Consider the following 24,589-nt stretch of genomic DNA (forward strand, 5'->3'; position numbering starts at 1 on the left):
GTTTTCCCTTCTGCTCCGTCTCCACGAATGTGGGGGAAACTTCTGTTTTTAATCAGGGGCCAGGGAACTGTCTTACTGCCACATTAGCAACGGTGTTATTAATGAGGCTGATCGGAAGTGATTTATTGTACTTGCCCTGAGGTCTGAGTCAAGGCACCATGCCTGAAGCCCTCCCAGGTAGCTGGGACTACAGGCGCCCACCACCATGCCTGGTTAATTTTTTGTATTTTTAGTAGAGACAGGGTTTCACCATGTTAGCCAGGATGGTCTCGATCTCCTGAACTCATGATCCGCCCGCCATGGCCTCCCAAAGTGCTAGGATTACAGGTGTGAGCCACCACACCCGGCCAGGAGCAATTTTTTTGCAGGCAGGGGGTGGATAGTACAAAGTACATTCTCAAAGTGGGCGGGGAGAATATTACAATGTACCTTCTCAAGGGTGGGGAAGGTGTGTCGTACAAAGTACATTCATAAGGGCAGGGGGAATATCACAAAGTACATTATCACAAGGGCGGGGAGGGTGTATTGTCACAAAGTCAATTGATCAGTTAGGGTTGGGCAGGAACAAATCACAATGGTGGAATGTCATCAGTTAAGGTAGGAACTGGCTATTTTCACTTCTTTTGTGGATCTTCAGTTGCTTCAGGCCATCTGGATGTATACGTGCAGGTCACAGGGGATATGATGGCTTAGCTTTGGCTCAGAGGCCTGACAGTCTCGAACTCCTGACCTCAAGTGATCCACCTGCCTCGGCCTCCCAAAATGCTGGGATTACAGGCATTACACCATGCCTGGCCTCAAATGGCAACCATTCTTAAAGCTCTCCAGGACTGTTGGTGCTCAGCAGTGCCTCAGTTTCCCCTTCTGGTCACCATGAGTCCTTCCCAGCTGGCCCTGGGCAAACCAGCCCTTGGGTGTCTGAAGAATCCCTGCTGCTTGGCAGGGTGCCAGGGTTCTTGTACTTTCCTCCTGTGGATGCTCCAGGCCCAGGGGCCTGGCTGGCTCTGTGAACACAGATATTAATTAGCATTCATTAATAACCCCCTGTGCAGTGAGAGCGGCTCTGGTGGATCCTCGGGCTCTGAAATACCTAGAAGCTGACTCAGGTCCCCAGAGCGTGGCAGTTGCTGCCTGGACCAAGAGCAGGGCCTATGGGCAGCGCCACCTGAAACGTCTTTTTTCGTTTTTTTGAGATGGGGTCTCGCCATGTTGCCCAGGCTGGTCTCGAACTCCTGACCTCGTGATCTGCCTGCCTCAGCCTCTCAAAGTGCTGGGATTACAGGTGTGAGCCACCACGCCTGGCCTACCTGGAAGGTCTTAACCAGTCAGGGCTTCTCCATGGCCCAGTCCTGAGGAACTAGGCTGCAGTCCCTGTTTCTCCCTATGGCTGTGGAACATTTGTGCTGAAAGAGACCCTCACTCCACCGCCCAGGAGATGGAGCCTGTGGTCCCCTGGAGGGTCCCGTGGTCAGCTACCGAGGCTCAAGTCCCTGCTCTGGCACCCACCTGACCTCAGGCAAGTTGCTTACTCGCTCCTTGCCTCCGTTTCCTCATCTATAACATGAAGGTATTTTCTGCCTTGCAAGGTTGTTGGAATACATAAATGACCATGTGCGCTTCATGTCATATACATGTAAGAGCTCAGCAGCCACTGAGACCAGCTCTGCCTCTTACCAGCGGTGTGATATGCTCACAGGGAATCCATGTACTTGGGTATCAGTTTTCTGTCTGTAAAATGGAGCTGTCAACCAGGCGTGGTGGCTCACACCTGTAATCCCAGCACTTTGGGAGGCCAAGGCCGGCAGATCACCAGAGGTCAGGAGTTGGAGACCAGCCTGGCCAACATGGCGAAACCCTGTCTCTACTAAAAATATGAAAATTACCCGGGCGTGGTGGCCCTTGCCTGTAGTCCCATCTACTCAGGAGGCTGAGGCAGGAGAATCGCTTGAACCCGGGAGGCAGAAGTTGCAGTGAGCCGAAACGTGCCATTTCACTCCAGCCGGGTGACAGAGCAAGACTGTGTCTCAGGAAAAAGAAAAAAAAAAAAAAAGATATTTTCATGCACGTCCGTGTGAAGAGACCACCAAACAGGCTTTGTGTGAGCAACATGGCTGTTTATTTCACCTGGGTGCAGGTGGGCTGAGTCCAAAAAGAGAGTCAGCAAAGGGTAGTGGATTATCATTAGTTCTTATAGGTTTTGGGATAGGCGGTGAAGTTAAGAGCAATGTTTTGCGGGCAGGGGTGGATCTCACAAAGTACATTCTCAAGGGTGGGGAGAATTACAAAGAACCTTCTTAAGGGTGGGGGAGATTACAAAGTACATTGATCAGTTAGGGTGGGGCAGGAACAAATCACAATGGTGGAATGTCATCAGTTAAGGCTATTTTTACTTCTTTTGTGCATCTTCAGTTACTTCAGGCCATCTGGATGTATACATGCAAGTCACATGGGGTGCGATGGCTTGGCTTGGGCTCAGAGGCCTGACAGATATGTTGATTCAGGTGCAGTGGCTCATGCCTGTTCCCAGGCTATAATTTGAATTTCGAGAGGCTGAGGCAGGAGGATTGCTTGAGTCCAGGAGTTTGAGGTTGGTTTGGGCAACATAGCAAGACCCTATCTCTATTAAAAACAAACAAACAAACAACAAAAAACAGAAGGCTGAGTGTAGTGGCTTATGCCTGTAATCCCAGCATTTTGAGAGGCTGAGGTGGGTGGATTGCTTGAGGTCAGGAGTTTGAGACCAGCCTAGGCAACATGGTGAAACCCCGTCTCTACCCAAAATGCAAAAATTAGCCCGGCATGGTGGCATGCAGGAGGCTGAGGCACAAGAATTACTTGAACCCAGGAGGCAGAGGTTGCAGTGAGTGGAGATCATGTCACTGTACTCCAGCCTGGGCGACAGAGCGAGACTGTCTCAAAAAAAAAAAAAAAATATGAAGTCCTAACCCCCGGTTCTCTTGAATGAATTATTTGCAAACAGGGTCTTTGCAGATGTAATCAGTTAAGTTAATGTGAGGTCACATTGGATTAGGGTGGGCTCTAAATCCAATATGGCTGGTGTCTTTATTTATTTATTTAATTTTTTTTTTAGACAGTGTCTTCCTCTGTTGCCCAGGCTGGAGTGCAGTGGTGCGATCATAGCTCACTGCAGCCTCAACCTCCAGGGCTCAGGGGATCCTCCCATCTCAGTCTCCCAAGTAGCTAAGACTACAGGTGAGCACCACCATGCTTGGCTAATTTTGTATATTGTTTTGTAGAGATGGGGTTTTGCTGTGTTGCCCAGGCTGGTCTTGAACCCCTGGGCTCAAGCGATCCTCCCACTTTGGCCTCTCAAAGTGCTGGGATTACATGTGTGAACTACTGTACCTGGCTGCACTTCACTTTTTTTTTTTCTTTTTTCTGAGACGGAGTCTCACACTGTCGCCCAGGCTGGAGTGCAGTGGTGCGATCTTGGCTCACTGCAACCTCCGCCTCCCAGGTTCAAGCGATTCTCCTGTCTCAGCCTCCTAAGTAGCTGGGACTACAAGCGCATACCACCAAGCCTGGCTAAGTTTTGAATTTTTAGTAGAGATGGGGTTTTGCCATGTTGGCCAGGCTGGCCTTAAACTCCTGACCTCAAGTGATCCACCTGCCTCAGCCTCCCAAAGTGCTGGGATTACAGACATGAGCCATTGCACTCGGCCTGCACTTCACGTTTTAATGCACTCTGCCAAGCTGCTCCCCAAAAGCGCTGTGCACGTTACACTCCCTTCCAAATGGAACCTTTCTAAGAATTTATTTCAAATATAGGTCATAGCTGCCCAGCGATGCTGCATTCTGATCATAATAGTGGTTTTGTCCAGAGTGAGAGAGGTGCAGAGGCTTTATTTTGTTTTATTTTATTTTTTAAAAGATGGGGTCTCTGTCACTCAGGCTGGAGTGCAGTGGTGGGATCATAGCTCACTGCAGCCTCAAACTCCTAGGCTCAAGTGATCCTCCCATCTCAGCCTCCCAAATAGCTGGGCCTATAGGCATGCATTACCATGCTCAGCTAATTCTTTTTGTTGTTGTTGTTGTTGTTGTTGTTGTTGTTGAGACGGAGCCTCGCTCTGTCACCCAGGCTGGAGTGCAGTGGCACAATGTCAGCTCACTGCAAGCTCCGCCTCCCAGGTTTGCGCCATTCTCCCGCCTCAGCCTCCCAAGTAGCTGGAACTACAGGCGCCTGCCACCACGCCCTGCTAATTTTGTTTTGTATTTTTAGTAGAGACGGGGTTTCACTGTGTTAGCCAGGATAGTCTCAATCTCCTGACCTTGTGATCCGCCCACCTCGGCCTCTCAAAGTGCTGGGATTACAGGCGTGAGCCACCTTGCCCGGCCCATTCTTTTTTTTAGAGGTGGGATCTCACTATGATGCCCAGGCTGGTCTTTTTTTTTTTTTTTTTTTTTTTGACATGGTATCTCGCTTTGTTGCCCAGACTGGAGTGCAGTGACATGATCTCGGCTCACTGCAGCCTCTGCTTCCTGGGTTCAATGGGTTCTCCTGCCTCAGCTTCCCAACTAGCTGGGACTACAGGCATGAGCCACCATGCCCAGCTAATTTCTGTGTTTTTAATAGAGATGAGGTTTCACCATGTTGGCCAGGCCGGTCTTGAACTCCTGGCCTCAAATGATCCTCCTGCCTCTGCCTCGCAAAGCACTGGATTACGGGCATGAGCCACCATGCCTGACCTTGCAGAGGCTTTCTTAACCTGTTCCTCGGGTGTTGAGACCCTCTCTGAGATGTGGTTTGCCTGAACTCCAAAGGGGCTGGGAGATCTAGGATATGGTTGATCTGAGAGATGATCTCAGTAAGCATGGGTAGGGGAGAAGGGGACTGAGGAAGGGAAGGGCAGGTAGCCAATGAAGGGTGTTTATGAGCCAGTTTCCACTGTGGGCAACTCAATTATGCTGGAGAGTGCGGAAGCCAAATAGAACACAACTCTTCAGAGGGTGCACACCTAGGGGCGAGGGAGCTGGGATATTTATCCACCAACTCCCATCAGCCATTGCTCAAGGTCTGCTCCAGGAGCGTGTTTGTTCTCCATACTTTCCACCCACTCAGCAGCCAGAGCCACTTCTCGGGAGCTGGTTCTTAGAAGCTGTGGGGTCAGCGTGCCTAGCAGTGCGTGGGGGACATGAGTGGGTGTTGACATTCTGGGGAAGGGGAGACAGAGGATAAAAAGAACAAATAAAGCATAGAGCATGTTCCAAGGGGGCTGGGCGCAGTGGCTCACACCTGTAATCCCAGCACTTTGGGAGGCCATGGCAGGCGGATCACTTGGGATCAGGAGTTTGAGACCAGCCTGGCCAACCTGGTGAAACCCCCTCTCTACTAAAAAAAAAAAATACAAAAATTAGTCAGGTGGTGGTGCGCGTCTGTAATCCCAGCTACTCAGGAGGCTGAGGTGGGAGAATTGGTTGAACCCAGGAGGCGGAGGTTGCAGTGAGCCGAGATCGCACACCTGCACCCCAGCCTGGGTGACAGAGTAAGACTCTGTCTCAACAAAACAAAACAAAGCAAAAACAAAAAGGGGTCAGTGTTGGGGAAAAAAAGAAAATCAGACCAGGCCAAGATAAGGTGAAGAGGCTGTGGGGGAAGGTTCCTAGCATCCAAATTGGCACCCAGTAGGCGACAATAAATGTTCTGTTGCTTCTCTCTGGTCCATGGGGTGAAGGAGAGAGAGAGAGAGAATGCCCTGGTGTAGTGGGAGCCTGGGCAGGGGAGGAGGAAAGTGGGGAGGGAGCCAGTGTTAATGATGCTGAAAAGTAATCGGCCCTTCTCTCTGGGAGGCGGTGAAACTCTAATTAGAATGAAAATGTAGTTTAATGAGGATGAAAACGGTAATTGTGCCAGGCAGTGCAGTTCAGAAGTGTTGCTTTCCCTTGGGGCACCTTGCCGGCCTCTGAGGCTCTGGGCATGGGTGAGAAGGACTCAGGGCTGGGAAGGCAGGGGATTGTCAGTGCCTCGGTTTCCCCCCAAAGTGTCCTCCCGCTGGCATGGGGTAAAGAGCCTGTGCAGAGCCCCACGTGTCCCTGGGGCTGGTTCCAGGTGCCCAGAGCAACGTTTTTCCATCCCACACTTTATTCCTAATAATAATACAACCATCTGTGGAACCATATCAGTGATGCCATTTATTGAGTGCCTTCTATGTGCCAGGTACCATTCTAACCCCTTCACAGATGCTAATCCTTAAAATTATCCTCATTTTACAGATGGGAACACTGAGGCACAGATAAACCATAGACCCTGGTAGGGATATTTTAAAGAGTAGGTGAGGGCCGGGCGTGGTGGCTCACACCTGTAATCTCAGCACTTTGGGAGGCTGAGGCGGGCGGACCACTTGACGTCAGGAGTTCGAGACTAGCCTGAAAAACATGGCGAAACCCCATCTCTACTAAAAATACAAAAATTAGCCGGATGTACTGGTGCATGCTTGTAGTCCCAGCTACTTGGGAGGCTGAGGCAGGAGAATAGCTTGAACTCGGGAGGCAGAGGTTGCAGTGAGCCGAGACTGTGCCACTGCACTCCAGCCTGGATGACAGAGAAGGACTCCATCTCAAAAAAAAAAAAAAAAAAAAAAAGTGGGTGAAGAGAAAGGTAGAATACGGTAGCCAGGTGCCTCCTTCTTTCTTTATTTTATTTTCTTTTTCTTTCCTTTTTTTTTTTTTTGAGACAGTCTTGCTCTGTTGCCCAGGCTGGAGTGAAGTGGTGTGATCTTGGCTCACTGCAACCTTCGCCTGCTGAGTTCAAGCGATTCTCGTGCCTCAGTCTCTTGAGTAGCTGGGATTACAGGCATACACCACCACACCCGGCTGATTTTTGTGTTTTTAGTAGAGATGGGGTTTTGCCATGTTGATCAGGCTGGTCTTGAACTCGTGGCCTTAAGTGATTTGCCTGCCTCGGCCTCCCAAAGTGCTGGGATTACAGGAGTGAGTCATTGTGCCCGGCCATCCTTCTTTGTTTAACCAGGTGGGTGCTGGGGGCATGAAGGAATTGCCAGCCATCGAGGCCAGGGGATCTTCTCCCTCCTCCTCCCCCTGGCCCAGGATCCTCACTATTTCGGTTCTTCACTTCTCTTTAATGCTCTAATCACACCTCTCTTTAATGCTCTAATCACGCCTCTCCACTCGAAGGTGGGCGTGGCTAGACGATTGGTGGGTGTAGCTAGATGAGAGGGCGTGGTTTATGTACAGTGGGCATGGTTTGATACACAGTGGGCGTGGCTAGAAGCACATTCTGCCTGGCAGAATTTACCAACCCATCTTAACTTGGAGGAATCAGAAACTGGAGCCATAGCAGTGAACTACAGAACCCAGACGCAAAGCCGTGGCTTCTGGCTCCAGGGCCTGAGCTTTCTTGTTATGGAAAGCTGAAGGGTTCTTCAAGTGTTCTGGGTAAGACTGAGGTTCATAAGACCTCAAAGTCTCTGCTTTTGTTTCTAGAGGAACCGCCAATAAAATGCAACCTGCAGTGAGGCCTAGATAGAAGAGAAATGTTCATTGAGGCCAGTTGGGAAATAAAAGATCTAGCGGACTTTCAAAGGAGTCTCAGATCAGAGGAGATGGCCAGCCTGGGCAACATAGTGAGACCCCATCTCTACAAAAGTAATTTTTAAAAAATTATCTGGGCATGGTGGCACGCACCTGTAGTCCCAGCTACTCAGGAGGCTGAGGCAGGAGGATGGCTTGAGCCCAGGAGGTTGAGGCTGCAGTGATTGCAGTGAGCTATGATGGTGCCACTGCATTCTAGCCTGGGCAACAGAGTGAGGCTCTATCTCAAGAAAAAAAGGAAAAGAAAAGATCAAGGGAGATTAGATTGTTTGCCACGTATGTGGCAGACAAATCATTAAGAGCTTTAATATACAAAAGGCACATATGAATCAATAAGAAAAAAAAAAAGACAAACATCCCAAATGTGAAATTGGCACAGGGCTTGAAGAGGGGGTTCACAAAGGAATGAGAGAGCTTAACAAACCTCTGTAAAGATGCTCAATCTGACCGTTCAGCTGAAGAATCACTTTTCCTTGTCAAGCTTATGAGTGTGTGTGTGTGAAGTTTTGGGAATGTACACTTGAGCACGGTCATGGGAGTTTAAATTGACACAACTTTCTTTTTTTTTTTTATTTTTTGAGACAGGGTCTCACTACGTCACCTATGCTGGAGTGCAGTGGCATAATCACGGCTCACTGCAGCCTCAACCTCCTAGGCTTAAGGAATCCTCCTACCTCAGCCTGCCAAATAGCTGACTACAGGTACACGTCACCACAGCCAGCTAATTTTTAAAAAACTTTTTGTAAGATGGGGTCTCACCACTTGCCCAGGCTGGTCTCAAACTCCTGAGCTCAAGTCATCCTCCCTCCTCGGCCACCCAAAGTGCTAGGATTACAGATGTGAGCCACTGCACCCGGCCAGAATACAACTTTCTTGGGCGGTGTTCTAGATATTAGTATTAAACCTTTAAGTGTGTGGATTCTCTGACCCAGCAAATCCACCTCTAGGAATTTATGTCAGGGAGATAATCAGTCAAATAGGTGGAGAACTATAAAGAATAGGCTGGGCACGGTGGCTCACGCCTGTAATCCCGGCACTTTGGGAGGCTAAGGCGGGCAGATCACCTGAGGTCAGGAGTTCGAGACCAGCCTGGCCAACATGGTGAAACCCCATCTCTATTAAAAATACAAAAATTAGCTGGGCGTGGTGGCAGGCGCCGGTAATCCCAGCTACTCGGGAGGCTGAGGCAGGAGAATCGCTTGACCCTGGGAGACAGAGGTTGCAGTGAGCCGATATTGTACCATTGCACTCCAGCCTGGGGGACAAAAGCGAGACTTCGTCTCAAGAAAAGAAAAGAAAAGAATAACTAACACAGGGTGGTTAAGAGCTCTGGAATCAGACAGCCAGGGTTCAAATTCTGGCTTCACCACCTTCAAGCTGTGTGATCTAAGTCATATGGTTTATTGTTACGGTTCCCAGATTTTCTCATCGGTAAAATGGGCCTCTCATGAGGACTCCATGAGGCAAAGTATGTGAAATGCTTAGCCTTCTGCCAGGCACATAGAGGGTGCTTGCTGTTATCATCATTAAGAAAAGCTTTAAAAGAGGCTGGAAACAATGGAGGTACCTGGGCTCTGGGGATTGGTTACAAGCATAGTAGAAAATAAAAGTGGGCTGGGCATGGTGGCTCATGCCTGTAATCCCAGCACTTTTGGAGGCCCAGGTGGGAGGATCGCCTGAGCCCAGGAGTTCAAGACCAGCCTGGACAACATAGCCAGATCCCAACTCTACAAAAACTAAAAAATTAGCCAGGTGTGGTGGCACATGTCTGTACTCCCAGCTACTTGGGAGGCTGAGGGGGGAGGATTGCTTGAGCCCAAGGAGGTGGAGGCTGCAGTGAGCCGCATATTGCACCACTGCACTCCAACCTGGGTGACAGAATGAGACCCTGTCTCAACAAAGAAAAGGAAATTAAAAGCTGGGTGCGGTGGCTGACACCTGTAATCTCAGCACTTTGGGAGGCTGAGGTGGGTGGATCACTTGAGGTCACGAGTTCGAGACCAGCCTGGCCAACATGGTGAAACCCCGTCTCTACTAAAAGTACAAAAAATTAGCCGGGCGAGGTGGCGTACGCCTGTTCCAGCTACTAGGGAGGCTGAGGCATGATAATCGCTTGAACCCAGGAGGCAGAGGTTGCAGTGAGCCGAGATCGTGCCACTGCACTCCAGCCTGGGTGACAGAGGGAGACCCTGTCTCAAAAAAAAAAAAAAAAAAAAAATGAATCATTCTTTTGCAGCAACATGAATAGAGCTGAAGGCCATTATCTTAAGTGAAACTAACCAGACACAGAAAAACACTGCATGTTCTCACTCCTAAGTGGGTGCTGAAATCTAAGCGCACATGGACATAGAGAATGAAAAGATGGACAATAGAGACTCAGAAGAGTGAGGGGGTGGATGATGAGAAATTTCTTTTTTTTTCCCCCAAGACAGTCTTGCTCTGTCGCCCAGCTGGAGTGCAGTGGCGTGATCTAAGCTCATTGCAACCTCCACCTCCCAGATTCAAGCAATTCTCCTGCCTCAGCCTCCCGAGTGGCTGGGATTACAGGTGCCCGCCACCAAACCCGGCTAATTGTGTGTGTGTGTGTGTGTGTGTGTGTGTGTGTGTGTGTGTGTGTGTGTGTTTAGTAGAGACAGGGTTTCACCATGTTGGCCGGGCTGGTCACGAACTCCTGACCTCGTGATCTGCCTGCTTTGGCCTCCCAAAGTGCTGGGGTTACAGGCGTGAGTCACCGCACCTAGCCTGTTTTTTTTTTTTTTTTTTTTTGAGACGGAGTCTCGCTCTGTCGCCCAGGCTGGAGTGCAGTGGCGCGATCTCGGCTCACTGCAAGCTCCACCTCCCGGGTTCACGCCATTTTCCTGCCTCAGCCTCCCGAGTAGCTGGGACTACAGGCGCCCGCCACCACGCCTGGCTAATTTTTTGTATTTTTAGTAGAGACGGGGTTTCACCGTGTTAGCCAGGATGGTCTCGATCTCCTGACCTTGTGATCCGCCCGTCTCGGCCTCCCAAAGTGCTGTGATTACAGGCGTGAGCCACTGCGCCCGGCCTTTTTTTTTTTTTAAATATAGTGATGGGGTCTTACCACGTTGTCCAGCCTGTTCTCAAGCTCCTGGGCTCAAGCGATCCTCCTGTCTTGCCCTCCCAAAGTGCTGGGATTGCAGGCCTGAGCCACTGCGCCTGGCCGTGGTAACCATTGAATGGGGGAAAAGTGGGCACAGACGGGCCCCACGATGGTCCAGACTCCAAAGCGCAGCCCCCTGGGTCTTCCTCTCCAGCCTCCGGCACAAGGGGAATCTCAGTGGCTGAGACTTTTGGGGATGGAGGAGAAGCGGCATCCGGGGAGGGTGAGCCGAGCCCGGCGTGCGGCTGCGGAGGAGGCTCCGCCCGGCTCGGCTCCCTCCCGGGGGCTGGGCTGGCGGGAAAGGCCCAGGCTGCCGGGCAGTCAGAAACGGAGCCTGGGAGTCTGCTATCGACCGCCTGGGCCGCAGTAGGGAAGCTTTTAGATCTGCCCGCTCGTCCCGGAGGGGGGCAAGGGCGAGGCTCCCCCTCCCCTAAAGAGGGGAGGCCCGGGGGTTTCCTGTCACCCCCACATGCCACCCACCAGCAAGGCTTGCAGGCTAGCCTCCGAACTGAGCCCAAAATCCGGTTGCTGGAATTGGAATAACTTTTCCTGGAACTTTATTGAGGGTTAATTTACATGCGGTGAAGTCCCAAGCCTGCGCATATTATTTGCATGCACGATCCCGTGCCCCCACCCCATCAAAGTAAGGAACATTTCCATTCAGACGGCCCAGAAGTCAATCGCCCTTCATCCATTCCCCACCCACAGCCACTCCACTGATTTATTTTTCTTTTCTTTTCTTCTTTTCTTTTTTCTTTTTTTTTTGAGACGGAGTCTGGCTCTGTCACCCAGGCTGGAGTGCAGTGGTGCGATCTCGGCTCACTGCAAGCTCCGCCTCCCGGGTTCACGCCATTCTTCTGCCTCAGCCTCGCGACAAGCTGGGACTACATGCGCCCGCCACCACGCCCGGCTAATTTTTTGTATTTTTAGTAGAGACGGGGTTTCACCGTCTTAGCCAGGATGGTCTCGATCTCCTGACCTCATGATCTGCTCGCCTTGGCCTCCCAAAGTGCTGGGATTACCTGCGTGAGCCACCGCGCCGAGCCTCTTTTCTTTTTAGAGACAGGGTCTTGCTCTGTTGCCCAGGCTGGAGAGCAGTGGTGCAACCATAGCTCACTGCAGCCTCTACCTCCTAGGCTCAAGTGATTCTCCTGTCTCAGCCTCCGAGTAGCTGGAATTACAGGCCCTCACCACCAAGCCCAGCTAATTTTTGTATTTTTTGTAGAGACAGACAGGGTCTTGCTGTTATCCAGGCTGATGTTGAATTCCTGGCCTCAAGCGATCCTCCTGTCTCAGCATCCCAAAGTGCTGAGATTACAGGTGTGAGCCATAGGGTCGAGCCCACTATCCTGAATTCTTTTTGTGTGTGTGACAGAGTTTCACTCTGTTGCCCAGGCTGGAGTGCAGTGGCGCGATCTCAGCTCACTGCACCCTCCACCTCCCAAGGTCAAGTGATTCTCATGTCTCAGCCTCCCAAGTAGCTGAAATTACAGGCACACGCCACCACACCCGGCTAATTTTTGTATTTTTTGTAGAGATGGGGTTTTGACATGTTGGCCAGGCTGGTCTTAAAGCCCTGGCCTCAAGTGATCTGCCCACCTCGGCCTCCCAAAGTGCTGGGATTATAGGCGTGAGTCACTGCACCTGGCTACTATTCTGATTTCTATCACCCTAGACTAGTTGAGCCTTTTGCAAAATTTCAGATAAATAAAATCACACAGTGTGGTCGGTCTCTCTTCCACTCAGCATCATGCATTCCGAGATTTATCAACATTGTGTGAATCAGTAGTTTGTTCCTTTTTGTTGCTAAGAATTACTACATCCTATGGATGGGCCTTAATTTATATTCTCCTGTCTGTAGATATTTTGATTGTTTCCAGTTTTTCAGCAATAATTGAACAAATCTGCTATGAACATTTGCCAACAAGTCTTTATATGGACATATTCTTTCATTTCTCTTGGGTAAATATATAGCAATGGAATTGAAGGGATGAATGGTAAGTCTAACTTTATTTTTTTAAATTAATTATTTTATATATTTTTTGAGACAGAGTCTCACTCTGTCACCCAGGCTGGCGTGCAGTGGTGTGATCTTGGCTCACTGCAACCCCCACTTCCCTGGTTCAAGCGATTCCCCTGCCTCAGCCTCGTGAGTAGCTGGGATTACAGGTGCCCGCCACCACACCCGGCGAATTTCTTTTGTATTTTTAGTAGAGATGAGGTTTCACCATGTTGGCCAGACTTTTCTCGAACTCCTGACCTCAGGCAATCTGCCTGCCTTGGCCTCCCAAAGTAACTTTATTTTAAAAACTGTTTTCCGGCTAGGTGCGGTGGCTCACGCCTATAATCCCAGCACTTTGGGAGGCTGAGGTGGGCAGATCATGAGGTTAGGAGATCAAGACCATCCTGGCTAACATGGTGAAACCCCATCTCTACTAAAAATACAAAAAATTAGCTGGGTGTGGTGGTTCGTGCCTGTAGTCCCAGCTACTGTGGAGGCTGAGGCAAGAGAATCGTTTGAACTTGGGAAGCGGAGACAGCAGTGAGCGGATATTGTGCCACTGCACTCCAGCCTGGGCGACAGCGCAATTCCGTCTCAAAAATAAATAAATAAAAATAAAAACTGTTTTCCAAAGTGGTTGTGCCATTTCACACGCAAACCAGCAGCAGATGAGCAAGTGATTCTCCTGCCTCAGCCTCCCAAGTAGCTGTGATTACAGACACGTGCCACCACGCCCAGCTAATTTTTTGTATTTTTAGTAGAGACAGGGTTTCACCATCGTGGCCAGGATGATCTCGCTCCTTTGACCTCGTGATCTGTCCGCCTCGGCCTCCCAAAGTGCTGGGATTACAGGCGTCAGCCACCACACCTGGCATTTTTTTTTTTTTTTTTTTTTTTGAGTTGGAGTCTCTCTGTCGCCCAGGCTGGAGTGCAGTGGTGGTGATCTCGGTTCAGTACAACCTCCAACTCTCAGGTTTACACGATTCTCCTGTGTCAGCCTCCTGAGAAGCTGGGATTACAGGAGTGTGCCACCACGCTGGGCTAATTTTTGTATTTTTAGTAGAGACAGGGTTTTACCACATTGGCCAGGCTGGTCTCAAACTCCTGACCTCATGTGATCCACTCGCCTCAGCTGGGATTGCAGGTGTGTTAATTTTTTATTTTTGTAAAGATGGGGTCTCACTATGTTTCCCAGGCTGGTCTCCAACTCCTGGCCTCAAGCCATCCTCCCGCCTAGGTGCTGGGATTACAGGCATGAGCCACTGTGCCCTGCTCACCCAACTTTTAAAATAATGAGCTTTCAGCTGGGTGCGGTGGCTCACACCTGTAATCCCAGCACTTTGGGAGGCCGAGACAGGTGGATGACCTGACGTCAGGAGTTCGAGACCAGCCTGGCCAACATGGTGAAACCCCGTCTCTATTAAAAATGCAAAAATTAGCTGGGTGTGGTGGTGCACCCCTGTCATCCCAGCTACTTGGAGGCTGAGGTGGGACAATTGCTTGAACCCGGGAGGCAGAGGTTGCAGTGAGCCAAGATCGTGCCACTGTACTCCAGCCTGGGTGACAGAGCAACACCCCATCTCAAAAAAAAAAAAAAAAAAAGAGCTTTCTTAAATCAAATACCAGATACCATATTACTTCAGTAGATATCGTAGGAATCTTAAATCAGATGACATCATGTGTTGGCTTGAAATTGCACTGTGGTTTCTCATGGTTCTTAGAAAAAATTCAGAAAGTTACTTCTCATATGGTCCCCAGGACCGCTGCTGGCCTCTCTGTCTTCATGTTCTACCTCTTCCACCCCCAAATTCCTGCTCCAGCCACATTGCACTCCTTGTCCTGACCACATGGCTTCGCTTATTCCTGCTTCAAGGCCTTTGCACTTGCCATTCCTTCTGCCTGTAATGCTGTTCCCCCTGATGGTTCCTGTGGGAGGCAGTATCTAAGACAGCCTCCAGGGGTCCCTGCCTCCTGGCCTTCATGCCCTTGTCTAATCCCCTCCCCTTGAGTGTGGGCTGGATCTAGTGACTCATTTCTTTTTTTTCTTTTTTTGAGACAGAGTCTCATTCTGTCACCCAGGCTGGAGTGCAGTGGCATGATCTCAGCTCACTGCAACCTCAGCTTCCCGGGTTCAAGCGATTCTCCTGCCTCAGCCTCCCGAGTAGCTGGGACTACAGGCGTGAGCCACCATGCTCTGCTAATTTTTATATTTTTAGTAGAAATGAAGTTTCACTAGGTTGGCCAGGCTGGTCTCCAACTTGTGACCTCAGGTGATCCACCCACCTCGGTCTCCCAAAGGGCTGGGATTACAGGCATGAACCATCGCGCCCAGCCTAGGGGCTCCCTTCTAACCAAAGAACATGGCAAAAATGATGGATGTCACTTCTAAGATTAGGTTATAAAAGACCGTGATGTCTGGGCCAGGTGTGGTGGCTCACGCCTGTAATGCCAGCACTTTGGGAGGCTGAGGCAGGCAGATCACTTGAGGTCAGGAGTTTGAGACCAGCCTGGCCAACATGGTGAAACCGTTGTACTAAAAACACAAAAATTAGCTGGGTGTGGTGGTGCCTGTAGTCCCAGCTACTGGGGAGGCTCAGGCATGAACCCAGAAGGCAGAGGATGCAGTGAGCTGAGATTGCACCACTGCACTCCAGCCTGGGCAACAGAGCGAGACTCCATCTCAAACAAAACAAAACAAACAAAACCAAACCATGATGTCTGTCCTGCTGAACTCCCTCCTTCTTGTCAGCACTCTCTCTTGCCCACTGGCTGGCTTGCTCTGATGAAGTCAGTGGCCATGTTCTGAGATGCTCTTTGGAGAGACCCACGTGTCAAGGAACTGAGACTAGCCTTCAGCCAACAGCCAGTGGGGAACTGAATTCTGGCAACAGCCACATGTGTGAGCTTGAAAGTGGGTCCTTCCCAGTTGAACCTTGGGAAGGCTATAGCCCAGCAGATGCCTTGACTACAGCCTTGTGAGTGGCCCTAAGCCACATCCAGATTTCTGACCCACAGACACTGTGAGATAATCCATGCTGTTGATTTAAGCTACCAGATTTTGGGGGTGGGGCAATTTGTTAGGCAACCATAACTGACTAATACAACTCCTTCACCTTCTTCAACTCTGCTCCAGAGTCACCTTCAGGCGGGGCGCGGTGACTCATGCCCATAATCCCAGCACTTCGGGTGGCCGAAGCAGGCAGATACCCGAGGTCAGGAGTTCAAGACCAGCCTGGACAACGTGGTGAAACCCTGTCTCTACTAAAAATACAAAAGATTAGCCAGGCGTGGAGGTGGGTGCCTGTAGTCCCAGCTACTCAGGAGGCTGATGCAGGAGAATCGCTTGAACACAGGAGGAGAGGTTTCAGTGAGTCGAGATTGGGCCACTGCACTCCAGCCTGGGCAACAGAGCGAGACTCTGTCTCAAAAAAAAAAAAAAAAAAAAGGAGTCACCTTTCTCAGTGAGGCCTTCCCTGGACACCCAATTAAAATTGCAACCCTGATCCTCAGCACTTCCTATTTGTCTCCTTTGCTTTATTTTATTTTTTTCTTTTTCTTTCTTTCTTTTTTTTGTTGAGATGGAGTCGCACTCTGTTGCCCAGGCTGGGGTGCAATGGTTCAATCTCGGCTCACTGCAACCTCTGCCTCCCAGGTTCAAGCAATTCTTCTGCCTCAGCTTCCCAGGTAGCTAGGACTACAGGTGCACGTCACCATGCCTGGCTAATTTTTTTTGTATTTTTAGTAGAGACAGGGTTTCACCATGTTGACCAGGATGGTCTCAATCTCTTGACCTCGTGATCCTCCCGCCTCAGCCTCCCAAAGTGCTGGGATTACAAGTGTGAGCCGCTGGGCCTAGCCTATTTTTTTCTTTACTTTATTTTCCTTGTTGAACCTACCGCCTATTTTATTTAACTAACTCATTGCCGCCTTCCCCCACTGGAATGTTGTCTCTCTGAGGACAAGGGACTTTGTCTGTTTTGTTTACTGAATTTAATGAATTAATTTTTATTTTTATTTTTTGAGTTGGGATCTTGCTCTGCTGCCCAAGCTGGAGTGCAGTGGCACAATCATAGCTCACTGCAGCCTTCATCTCCTGAGCTCAAGCAGTCCTCCCACCTTGGCCTCCCAAAGTGCTGAGATTAACAGGTGTGAGCCACTGTGCCCAACTTAAAGGGGCAATTTCTATTTTATTGATTGATTGATTGACTGATTGATTGAGACAGGGTCTCATCTTGTCGCCCGTGCTGCAGTACAATGGTGTGATCACAGTTCACTGCAGCCTCAACCTCCTGGGTTCAAGGCATCCTCCAGTCTCAAACTCAGATAATCAGCTGGGGCAACAGACATCTGCCACCACACCTGGCTAAATTTTTAAATTTTTTTTTCTTTAGACAGAATCTCGCTCTGTCGCCCAGGCTGGAGTGCAGTGGCCAGTGACGCAATCTCGGCTCACTGCAAGCTCCGCCTCTCGGGTTCACACTATTGTTCTGCCTCAGCCTCCTGACAAGCTGGGACTATAGGTGCCTGTCACCACGCCCAGCTAATTTTTTTTGTATTTTTAGTAGAGACAGGGTTTCACTGTGTTAGCCAGGATGGTCTCGATCTCCTGACCTCATGATCTGCCCGCCTCGGCCTCCCAAAGTGCTGGGATTACAGGCGTGAGCCACCATGCCTGGCCATTTTTAAATTTTTTGTAGAGACGAGTTCTCACTATGTTACCCAGGCTGGTCTTGAACTCCTGTCCTCAAGCAACCCTACTGCCTTGGCCTCCCAAAGTGTTGAGACTACAGGCATGAGCCAACATGTCTGAACTGTTTACTGGATTTTTTTTTTTTTTTTTTTGAGACAGGGTCTCGTTGTGATGTGGAGTGCAGTGGCACGATCTCGGCTCACTGCAGCCTCTACCTTCTGGGTTCAAGCAATTCTCCTGCCCCAGCCTCCTGAGTAGCTGGGACTACAGATGCGTGCCACCATGCTCAGCTAATTTTGGAGACAGGGTTTCACCATGTTACCCGGGCTGGTCTCAAACTCCTGACCTCAAGTGATCTGCCCACTTCTGCCTCCCAAAGTGCTGGGATTACAGGTGTGAGCCACCGTGCTCGGCATTTTTGTTGTTGTTGTTGTTGACATGGAGTCTCGCTCTGGCTGGAGTGCAGTGGTGCGATCTCAGCTCACTGCAGACTCCGCCTCCTGGGTTCAAGTGATTCTCCTGCCTCAGACTCCCAAGTAGCTGGGATTACAGGTGCGTGCCACCACATCTGGCTAATTTTTCTATTTTTATTAGAGACGGGATTTCATCATGTTGGCCAGGCTGGTCTTGAACTCCTGACCTCAAGTGATCTGCCCGCCTTGCCTCCCAAAGTGCCGGGATTATACGTGTGAGTCACCGTGCCTGGACTGCTGGATTTAATTTAAATATACACCTACCATGCTCTTCTGCCTCCCTGGGGTGTGGGGCTCCATCACAAGCTTCTGGTTTTGCAGCCAGACTTTGCAACTTGGGGTCCTAGTTGTCCTCCTCTCATTTGAGCTGAACTGTCTGCATATGATTCCTTCCCCTCCCTGCCCCCCTCAAATTGCCATGGCTTTCACATCTTCCCAGGATCTCAGGAATTTTTTCAAGGACAGGAAATCCTCCTCCTGACCAAATATAGAACCAGAAAGCAGTCACCCATGTCTGCTGAGCCTGGACTTGGAGAGGTGGAGAACTGGGCTGGTGCACCACCCACTGGGGCTTTCTTGTTCTTTATGCAGCTGCCTCTGTACAACCTTGTTGGGCAGGGGGGCTGGGAACCCATATCATGGGGGTGGGGGATGATCTTCAGCTCTGGAACATTGTCCTGCATGAATTACACTTTTGGGGGGCTTCTGACAGCCGTTCCCAAACACTCCATCCATATGTGTACTAGCCACTGCGTGCAGCCCAGCAGACCCCCACTCCAGCTCTCCTGTCCTTGATCTACAAACTAATGAGGAGACCCAGCCCCTATTCATGAAAGGTCTGTGAGTCTGTATGTACCTGGGGAGCTCGCAGGCTGGCTGTGTGCTGAATGTTTTTCATTTGTCCCATTATGGACTGAATTGTGTCCCTCCAAATTAAAATGTTGAAGTCCTAACCCCCAATGTGACTGTATTTGGACATAGGGCCTTTAAAGAAGTAATGGAACTTACATGGGGTCATCAGGGTGAGGTCTTAATCCAATAAAACTGGTGTCTTTATAAAAAAAGGAAGAGGTTCCAGAGATCTCTCTCTCTCTCTTCAAGCACACAGAGGAAAGGCCATGTGAGGACACAGTAAGAAGGCGGCTGTCTGCAAGCCAAGAAAAGAGTCCTCACCAGGAACCAACTCTGCCGACACCTTGCTGTTGGACCTCCAGCCTCTATAAGTGTGAGAAGGAAATTTCTATTGTTTAAGCCACTCAGTCTATGGTATTTTCTTTGTTGTTGCCGTTTTTGAGACAAAGTCTCGCTCTGTCGCCCTGACTGGAGTGTAGTGGCATGATCTCGGCTCACTACAACCTCCACCTCCTGGGTTCAAGCAATTCTCCTGCCTCAGCCTCCCAAGTAGCTGGGATTACAGGTAATTACAGAGGCTGAGGCAGGTGGATCACCTGAGGTCAGGAGTTCAAGACCAGCCTGGCCAACATGGAGAAATCCCAGCTCTACTAAAAATACAAAAATTAGCCAGGCATGGTGGCACGCGCCTGTAATCCCAGTTATTCGGGAGGCTGAGGCAGGAGAATCACTTGAACCTGGGGGGCAGAGGTTGCAGTGAGCTGAGATTGCACCACTTCACTCCAACCTAGGTGACAGAGTAAAACTCCGTCTCTGTAATTACCATGCCTGGCTAATTTTTGTATTTTTAGTAGAGACAGGGTTTCACCATGTTGGCCAGGCTGGTCTTGAACTCCTGACCTCAAGTGATCCACCTGCCTTGGCCTCCCAAAGTGCTGGGATTACAGGTGTGAGCTACTGTGCCCGGCCCACTTATGGTATTTTCTTATGGCAGCCTGTGATGTTTATTCTGTGTTATCAACTTAACTAAGGGATACCCAGAGACCTGGTGAAACATGATTTCTCCATGTGTCTGTGAGGCTGTTTCTGGAAGAGATTAGTGTTTGAATTAGTAGACTGAGGAAAGAAGATCCACTCTCCCTAGTGTAGATGGGCATCATCCAATCCATTGAGGACATGGCTAGAACCGAAAGGCAGAGGAAGGTTAAATTCATTCTCTCTGCTCCAGCTGGGACATCCCTTTTCTCCTGTCCTCAGATACTGGCGATCCTGGTTCTCAGGCCTTTGGTCTCGGACCCGGGACTTACCCCATCTGCTCTCCTGGTGTGCAGGCTTTGAGTTTGGGCTGGAATCACACCACCAGCTTTCCTGAGTCTCCAACTTGCAGATGGCAGATTGTAGGACTTCTCAGCCTCCATAATTACATGAGTCAATCTCTCATAATAGATCTCCTTCTCTGTATCTATATATATCCTATTGGTTCTGTTTCTCTGGCGAGCCTTGACTAATACACAGTCCAAGCTGACGAAGACGTGCCCCTTGCATCAGTTCAGGTCCTCTGAAAAGCTGATGCTGAGATGGAGTTGAAAGTACAAGAGATTCGGCCAGGCGCCGTGGCTCACACCTGTAATCCCAGCACTTTGGGAGGCGGAGGTGGGCAGAACACGAGGTCAGGAGATTGAGACCACCCTGGCTAACATGGTGAAACCCCATCTCTACTAAAAATACAAAAAAAAATTAGCTGGGCATGGTGATGGGTGCCTGTAGTCCCAGCTACTTGGGAGGCTGAGGCAGGAGAATGGCGTGAACCCGGGAGGCAGAGCTTGCAGTGAGCCAAGATTGTGCCACTTCACTCCAGCCTGGGCGACACAGCAAGACTCCGTCTCAAAAAAAAAGAAAAACGAAAGTACAAGAGATTCACGGGGGGAGACACCTGTGAGTGACAGAGGGGCAGTGGGGCAGGAGCTGATGGGACAGCCTTCAGACAGCGAGGGAAGTCTGAAGTCTTTGCATGCAGAGGGGGAATAAGGAGAACTGAGCGGTGTTATCTTTGGGATACGGGCCACCCTTCGTCTTCCTCTGCCCTGTTCCATGCCTAGGAGGCTGATATGTTTTTTTTTTTTTTTTTTTTTTTTTGAGACGGAGTCTTGCTCTGTGCCCCAGGCTGGAGTGCAGTGGCGCGATCTCGGCTCACTGCAAGCTCCGCCTCCCGGGTTCACGCCATTCTCCTGCCTCAGCCTCCCGAGTAGCTGGGACTACAGGCGCCCGCCAACACACCCGGCTAATTTTTTGTATTTTTTTTTTTAGTAGAGACGGGGTTTCACTGTGTTAGCCAGGATGGTCTCGATCTCCTGACCTCGTGATCCGCCCGCCTCGGCCTCCCAAAGTGCTGGGATTACAGGCTTGAGCCACCGCGCCCGGCCGAGGCTGATATGTAAGAACCCATTGCCAGGCACAGTGCCTCACGCCTGTAATCCCAACACTTTGAGAGGCTGAGGCAGGTGGATCACCTGAGGTCAGGAGTTCAAGACCAGCCTGGCCAACATGGAGAAATCCCAGCTCTACTAAAAATACAAAAATTAGCCAGGCATGGTGGCATGCGCCTGTAATCCCAGTTACTCGGGAGGCTGAGGCAGGAGAATCACTTGAACCTGGGGGGCAGAGGTTGCAGTGAGCTGAGATTACACCACTTCACTCCAACCTAGGTGACAGAGTAAAACTCCGTCTCAAACAAACAAACAACAACAACAACAAACCCCAAAATTAGCTGGGCATGGTGGCCCATGCCTGTAATCCCAGCTACTCGGGAGGCTGAGTCAGGAGAATCGCTTGAACCCAGGAGGTGGAGGTTACGGTGAGCCAAGATCACACCATTGCACTCCAGCCTGGGAGACAGAGTGAGACTCTGTCTCAAAAACAAACAAAAAAAGAACCCATTAATAACTCCCTTGTCCTTTGGCTTCAGTTAGGTTCAGCCAATAGAAAGCCCCAGAAGAAGGTTAGAAGGCAGAGGAGAGAGGTGGTGGGCACTGACTCTCCGCTTCCTCCCTGTGTGGTTGCCTGCATCCCGCAGTCTGGAGATACTTGGGGTTGTTGCAACTTGGGATCCTGCTAAACATCCACCAATGCACAGGACAGGACCCCCCAACAAAGAATGGCCCAGCCCCAAATGTCAGTAGTGCTCAGGTCAAGAAACTCCAGCCTGGGCAACATAGCAAGACCCTGTCTCTACAAAAAAAAAAAAAAAAAAAAATTAGCCAGGCATGGTGGTGTGCATCTGTAGTCCCAGCTACTCCACAGGCTGAAGTGGGAAGATAGAATGAGCCCAGGAGTTTGGGGCTGCAGTGAGCTATGATTGCACCATTGCACTCCAGCCTGGGTGATAGAGCAAGACCGAAAGAAGAAAGAAAGGAGAGAGAGAGACAGAGAGAAAGAAAGGAAAGAAAAACAGAAAGAAAAAGAGAGAAAGAAAGAAGAGAAAGAAAGGAAGGAGGGAAGGAGAGGAAAAGAAGGAAGGAAGGAGGGAAGGAGGAGAGGAAAGGAAGGAAGGAAGGAGAGAGGAAGGTCAGGTTTGGTGGCTCACAACTGTAATCACAGCCCTTTGGGATGCCAAGACGAGTGGATCACCTGAGGTCAGGAGTTCAAGACCAGCCTGGCTAACATGGTGAAACCCTGTCTCTGCTAAAAATACAAAAAGTAACCCGGTATGGTGGTACATGCCTGTAATCCCAGCTACTCAGGAGGCTGAGGCAGGAGAACCACTTGAACCCGGGAGGCAGAGGTTGCAGTGGGCTGAGATCATGCCACTGCACTCCAACCTGGGTGACAGAGCGAGAAGAGAGAAAGCGAAAGAGAGAAAGGAAAAGAGAGGAAAGAAACCCCTGCTCTAGAGGTACAGGAACCAAATGCTCCCTCCCTGAAGCCTCACAACACTGTATTAGAGGCAGGCACTAATATATACCCATTTCACAGAAGGGAAAACTGAGTCTCCAGGAGGGAAAGTGACAGGGCCAAGCTCAGACAACTGAGCTGGGTGCTCACACTGCTCTTGAGCACACAAGACTTAGTGTTTGATAGATCAGTAGGGTGACTACAGTAAACAGTAATCCATTATACATTTCGAAATAGCTAGGAGAGGCCGGATGTGGTGGCTCACGCCTGTAATCCCAGCACTTTGGGAGGCCAAGGCGGGCTGCTCACCTGAGGTCAGGAGTTCGAGACCAGCCTGGCCAACATGGTGAAACCCTGTCTCTACTAAAAATACAAAAATTAGCCAGGCGTGGTGGTGCTTGCCTGTAATCCCAACTACTCAGGAGGCTGAGGCAGGATAATGGCTGGAACCCGGGAGGTGGAGGTTGCAGTGAGCTGAGTTCACACCATTGCACTCCAAACTGGGCAGCAAGAGCAAAGCTCTGTCTTGAAAAAAAAGAAAAAAAAAAAAAAGCTAGGAGAGCTCTTTTGAACATTCCTAGCATAAAGAAAAACCTTTAAGATGATGGATACTGCAATTACTCTGATTTGATCTCTACACATGATATGAATGTATCAAAATATCACGTACCCTGAAAATATGTACCTCTATTATGAATCAGTTTTAAAAATCCATAAAAGCCGGGTGTGGTAGTGTATGCCTATAGTCTCAGCTACTCAAGAGGATGAGGTGGGAGGATCATTTGTGCCCAGGAGGTTGAGACCAGCCTGGGTAACAATGCAAGACTCTTTCTCTACAAAAACTAAAAAACTTAGCCGGGTATGGTGGAGCGTGCCGGTAGTCTCAGTTACTCCAGAGTCTAAGGCAGGAGAATCCCTTGAGTCCAGGAGTGTGAGGCTGGAGTGTGCTATGATCACACTACTGTACCCCAACCTGGGTGACAGAGCAAGACCCCGTCTCTAAAAAAAAAAGATAAAAAAAAAAAGGCAACTGGGCATGGTGGCTCACACCTGTAATCCCAGCACTTTGGGAGGCCAAGACAGGCAGATCACCTGAGGTCAGGAGTTCGAGACCAGCCTGGCCAACATGGTGAAACCCCATTTGTACTAAAAATGCAAAAATTAGCCAGGTGTGATGGCGGGCGCCTGTAATCCCAGCTACTTGGGAGGCTGAGGCAGGAGAATTGCTTGAACCTGGGAGGCAGAGGTTGCAGTGAGCCGAGATCACGTCACTGCACTGCAGCCTGGGCAACAAGAGCAAAACTGTCTCAAAAAAAAAAAAAAAGTGGCAGCAAAGATAGCAGTGGGTAGGGGTCCCCATGTAGCCACTTGGACAAACTCTTGGTTTCCCAGCAGGGGCACTGGATGGCGTCTACTCAGAATGGGTGGGGACAGCTCAGTTATCAGTATCTGATGGAAGAGCATCCCCAGCAGAGGTCCCAGGGAGTAGAATGGCCCCACGATGGAAGGAAGACAGGAAGACTGGCTTCACCCTCCTACTTGTCTTCCCTTCCTCCTAATCCCAAACTGGAGAAAGGGTCAACTCCAGGCCAGGAGATTCCACCCTGCGGTATACTGGAGCTGAGTCAAAGTGGCTCACAAGAGTCATTTCATTACGCAATCTCTTCCTAAGTTGGGATTCAGTGGCATCACACTCATAGCTTGAATTCAGCAAAGGGGAAAGAATTTATACCATGGAAATTGGCAAATACTACAAATTGGGTCCCCTCCCTGCAGCTGGCTTACCAGCACGTCATTGATTACACCCATCTGGACACCACCTCACAATCCCCTTGCCCCCTCAAACTTCCCCCACCCTCTCAAGGAAATCTCACATTCACAGGTTGAAGTCAGCCAAGGTGGCAGAATTTACACCGCTGGAATTGGCAAACACTACAAATCCGCTTCTCTCCCCACAACGGGTTCACAAGCACACCACTGTTTACACCCAT

The 24,589-nt window shown here is 50.0% G+C and overlaps 1 long non-coding RNA gene across 1 annotated transcript; it reads right to left on the bottom strand.

The window, feature by feature from the left end:
- Positions 1-506: 506 nt before the first annotated feature.
- LOC115837071 lies at positions 507-10,928 on the bottom strand. The gene is made up of 2 exons (XR_004032120.1): positions 10,652-10,928; positions 507-1,004 (listed from the first exon to the last, which is right to left on the bottom strand). It is a non-coding gene; the product is annotated as an uncharacterized LOC115837071 (long non-coding RNA).
- Between the last annotated feature and the right edge of the window lie 13,661 nt (positions 10,929-24,589).

Source organism: Nomascus leucogenys, chromosome 10, assembly GCF_006542625.1.
Source record: "Nomascus leucogenys isolate Asia chromosome 10, Asia_NLE_v1, whole genome shotgun sequence".
Classification (NCBI taxonomy): domain Eukaryota; kingdom Metazoa; phylum Chordata; class Mammalia; order Primates; family Hylobatidae; genus Nomascus; species Nomascus leucogenys.